Source organism: Ammospiza caudacuta, unplaced genomic scaffold (assembly GCF_027887145.1).
Source record: "Ammospiza caudacuta isolate bAmmCau1 unplaced genomic scaffold, bAmmCau1.pri scaffold_97, whole genome shotgun sequence".
Lineage (NCBI taxonomy): Eukaryota > Metazoa > Chordata > Aves > Passeriformes > Passerellidae > Ammospiza > Ammospiza caudacuta.
This window is the reverse complement of record NW_026683142.1, coordinates 125881-131239: the sequence shown is the minus strand read 5'-3', so window position 1 is coordinate 131239 and position 5359 is coordinate 125881.

Here is a 5359-nt window from a genome sequence, read left to right as displayed (position 1 = left end):
TTAAGTGCATTCACATTCCAGTTGAGTTAAAATCAGGTCAAAATACTATGAAGTTAGTCACTCACCGAGAGCAACCTTTTTATGTGATGCATGTCAGGTCACATACTGACTTGCCAGGGTTTATCGCTGAAGGCAACAGAAGGGCAGATGCTCTTGCTGCACCTGCAGTGATGGCCACTCTCCCAAATGTTTTTGAACAGGCAAAAATCAGCCACCAGCTTTTCCACCAAAATGCACCTGGCCTGGTTTGTCAGTTTAACATCACTTGAAAACAGGCCAAAGCGATTGTGGCCACATGCCCAAATTGCCAACAACATGCACTCCCTACAGTGAGTATGGGAGCAAACCCAAGGGGACTGAACAGTTGTGAACTGTGGCAAACAGATGTAACACACATACAGTCTTTTGGACGGCAGAAATATGTTCACGTTAGTGTAGATACCTTTTCTGGAGCGGTCTATGCTTCTGCCCACACAGGAGAATCATCTATCGATGCTATTAAGCACCTCTTACAGGCTTTTTCTTTCATGGGCATCCCCAAGGAGCTGAAAACTGATAATGGGCCTGCTTATAAATCCAAGGAATTCAGGAGCTTCCTGCAGCAATGGGGAGTAGAGCGCAAAACTGGCATCCCCTACTCCCCTACAGGTCAAGCCATTGTAGAAAGAACTCACCGTGATATTAAAAGGGTCCTGGACCAGCAACAACAGGTTCTGAAAGTAGAACCTCCCCACATCTGGTTATCCAGGGCGCTATTCACAATCAATTTTCTGAATTGTTCTTTTGACAGCCTGAACCCACCCATCCTACGTCACTTTGGGGGGAGCAGTCATAGGCTGATGAAAGAAAAGCCTCTGGTTTTAGTAAAGGACCCTGAGACTTGGATAATGGTGGGACCTTACAAATTGGTTACCTGGGGACGTGGATACGCCTGTGTGTCCACCCCCTCTGGTTTAAGGTGGGTTCCTTCCAAATGGGTAAAGCCCTATGTTCCCAAGGTCTCAGAGAAATCTACAGAAGCACCCCAGGTTGCTCATGCTGCCTGGAGAAGAAAACGCTGCATGCGTTCTCTGGAGGAAATTCCATTTAAGCCTCCTATCTGGAATAGTTTGTAATATATGTTTGTTTCAAGTTTTTGTAACAGTTTAGATCCCACTGTTCGTGTGTAGCCTTGAGACGCCATGAGACCGAGCCTGCTTCTCGTCCTACTCGTGATCATCCCACCTGCAATCTCCTGCATAGTGCCGCAGCCCAAACCACATATGGACTACCTTGACAAAGGCTCTCGGACATCAACAGAGAAACTGACAAGTGGCTGAATGGACTGTTCAAAGGCTGGGGACTCTCGGGCTGGTTGGGATCTATTCTGAAAACTGTGTTTTTAGTGCTGTTTATTTTAGTTATTGTGGTTGTTAGCATTGTTTTTGGACTAATCAAACGCATGGTGCTCAAGTTAATTTCAAGCTCATCTCCCCCTCCTGAGGTCTACCATTTGGAAGCCCTCAGTGCTCCAATAGATGATCTGGAAGCCTCAGGGGAAAACACTGACCCTCCTGTAGAGGAAGAACTGATTTACCAACCATGGTTTGGCAATCATTCTGCACCACAAACACAGTCCTCTTCTTTTTAAACAAAACTAGGGGGAGATGTTGTGGTGTGCTGTAATGTCCCATTTTAGACTTCCAGGTCACTTCCCCAGGTGTGCCTATACCTCTCTCCCTTCCCCCTTGCCCCCATGCTGAGTGAGTCCTGTCAATCAGGCTTAACATTCCAGCAAGGCGTCGTGTGGTTGGTCAAGTTCAAAGGATGCCCCTCAGGCCCAGGGGTCATTGGCCTGTCTGGGTGTCATCTTCCCCTGAGACCCTGCCCCTCTCACCTGGTTGGTGGCTCACCTGTACCTCCCCTCCCCCTGTGCCTGAGCTTAAAAGGTGAATCAGACCATGCAGCCGGAATTCTGTTGGAGCAGTTGCTCACATTCAGACCTCTGTAACCATGGAATAAACCTCTGGATATAACCCTCCAGCAGAATCCATCTCTTTTTCTCTTCACCACCGCCAGAAGCCATTCCTCCTGAGGTAAATGGAGTTCCTAACAAGCCTGGACTTGTTCAGTGCCCAGCTGCAATCTCCAGCAAGCCAAGGTATCTCTGGGGTGACACACCACAGTTGCTGCCTTTGGCCTAGCAGCAAGGGTCAGACTGGCCCAGGCGCTATCTAACTGGTAATATTGGGATTCATATTCCAATAACTTAGGGAAGGCGGCTCAAACTTTTGGGCTGGATTCACAATATTTCAAACAACTATTAAGAGGGACATTCACCACGTATGACCTTACGCCATATGGCATTCGAAGCATTGTGGCAATGATTCTCACTGACACACAGAGTCTCGTCTGGGAAAAAGGATGGAGAAAGTATCTTTAAGAGTTGCGAAACAGATATCTAGGTGGGCCAAACGCGAATCTCACAGAAGCGCAGTTAGCAGGAGATCCTCCGGATGACAACCCAGGGGAACAAGCAGTGTGGCTTCCACTAAGAGTGTTAAATGCCATCAAAGAGGCGGCGCGAATGGCAATCATGCAGATTATGCCAGCAGGAACTCTGGATGTTCCGTTCTCTTGCATCAGGCAAGGTCCCACAGAACCATTCATGTCGTTCATCGATCGACTCATGCAAGCGGTGGATCGACAGGTGACGATTGAAGAAGCAAAGAGGCCTCTCTTGGAAAGCATTAGCTTTCGGCAATGCCAACCCGGATTGTCAACGTGTCATTAGTGCCATGCCAGGATGGCCATCCTTGGCAAAGATGGTGGAGGCATGCAGCAAGGTGGGGACACCTCAGCATGTCGCATCGATTGTGAAGAACGAGTTAGGAGAGGAATGGGAAGAGCAGATAAAGGGACACTCAGAGAGACAATCAGAAGACAAGGCATTGGAAAAGATGCTGGAAAAAATACTTCATCAACAGAATGAGAACACAAACAAAGTTCTTGCAACAATGCAGAAGAAGAGCAATTCCCCAGGAGGACAGTGTTACAAATGTGGGGCGTTTGGACACATGAGAAAGAATTGTCCACAGACACATACACCAGCGCCAGCGCAAAAAGCGGAAAGGCCAATTTGTGCGCGGTGCGGAAGAGGAAAACACTCTGTGAAAGAATGCTATTCTCAGACAGACGTGGAAGGAAATCCTTTACCGTATCTGGGAAACGGCAGAAGGGAGCGCGGGAAATCGCCAGCACGCTCAGACACAAGTGTTGACAGTGACACAAGAGCAGACAGGGCAATCATTAGTGAGCGACAAGCAGACGCCCTCAGCAAAACCCTCAGTCGATTCCATAGCAACACAGACCTCCTCCCACCAGGGGCACAGTGTGCATTGGCAGCTTCTAAATTAGTGTGCTTTCTAGATGAAAATCATGCAGAGATACCAACAGGTATCCGCGGAGATTCATACAAAAAACAGATTCATACAAAAAAAGATTTCTTGATAGTTGGACAAGACAAATGCAGCATCCTTGGACTCATTGTTTATCCTACAGTTGTTTCTGCAGACAAGAATACAGAATTGATGGCTGTCCGATGTCTCTTGGTCTCTTCCACCCTTCCATCCTTGGGCTGGGTCTACCTCATGGCCGCATGGCTTTTCCCCTCCCCCCGCCCAGCCGGCAGCTGGGACAGGGGGAGAGATCTGAAGCCTTTCCCGACGGAAGTCCCAAAGAGAGTTTCCCAGGGACGAAGCTCTGGTTTTTAACCCCTGTGTGTTCTCAGAGGTGTGTCCAAATCCCACCGGCCACATCAGGTGCCAGTATCAAAATCTGAGCACCCATTGGTTTGACCACAGCATCCCAGAATTCCCACTTCCTGGTCAAACCAGCACAGGCTCATTAATGCTTTGAGGTACTTCTGTTCTTTTAAGGTACTTGGTGTTTCCCTTTTGATACAGACTCTGTGAGAGGTTTGTGCAATCATGGCCCCAATTATCTGCTTTAACGGGTCCCTTGAGAGCTTTGTACTAACAAACAGTAGGGCTCATTAGTACTTTTAAATACTCAGTGTGTTTAAGGTACTTTGGATTTCCTTTCTACACTGAATCTCTGAGAGGTTTTTGTGCCATCCTTGCCTCCAATTCTCTCCTCCAAAGAGTCCATGAGGAGCCTGTGTTGGGGATGGACCTCAGTGGGACCCATTCATGCCTCAAGACACTTTGAGGTTTTCTTCCAACTTTGACTCCTGGAAAGGTTTGTGCAATCTCAGGCCCAGGGTTCAAGGGCTCAGCTCCAAATGCTCTACGGGGCTCATTAGGATCAGACAAGTCCTGACAATCCATGGGTCTGCATTGATTTCCCTCTGGTCTAGTTCAGTTCAGCAGCAAGATTTCCTTTTGCAGTTATGGAGAGATATTTCAAAGAGCTTCCAAGAAATACGTAATCCTATTTTAACTGTGTATTTTATTACTGTTCTCTTTAGAGAAGAGGTGATTGCAGCATTTAGTGACTTATATTGATCCGGGGTCTCTCCTAATGAGGTCGGGCCAGGTGAGTGAAGTTGTACCTTGGAGCTGACCCAGTGTGGACAACCTTGCCCCACATTCCCCAACCCATGTGAGAAGCTATTTTCACTTTGAAAAATTTAAATGCTTTATTAAGACCTTATCAAAATACAACAGAAGACTGAATAAAGGAAAGAATACAGCACCAAGAGCAAAGAATTCAGTCACCATATCCTTATCTAGGAAATGGATGTTCTGTCTTCTACAACTCTAGCCCCTCCCAAAGTCTTGTCAAACGACTCCTTCTTCACTGTCCAGTGGTAGAGATCACTGCCTTACACCTTGACTGGAGGTAAGGTGCTGCCATAGTAACAAGCCAACCCTCCCAAATGCCCCAACTACTGAGGCCATCCTGTGATAAAAATGCAAGGGGGAGGGGAAGGATAACTATGCATCTACAAAACTTCTCTTAACATATATTTAATATTCATCCCTTAACTGTGAGAGTCAACCATAGAGTTACTCATCTATAACAAACCCCTTTTTCTTTTTGTAGAAGTCATTTTGCACGAACAATTAAGTAAAAAAATTTCTGTCTCTCTTGAATGAGTCATACCAGCATCTGTTGATGTGGCCAAGGACAGTGGGAACCGGAGAGAAAAATCTCAGGTTTTCCTTAGACACACTTATTTGGAATGCACAAAAGGGCATCCCAGAAGTCCAGTATGGCTTTGACTCCCATCTACCATGCCTGTGTAGCTGCTATCCATAGTCAGTGTATTTTAGGGGTCAGTACAGAGGCCAACTCAATCCTGCCCTCCAGTCCCTGTTGAATTAAAAGACAACTGAGGAATTACAGAGGTCTGGTA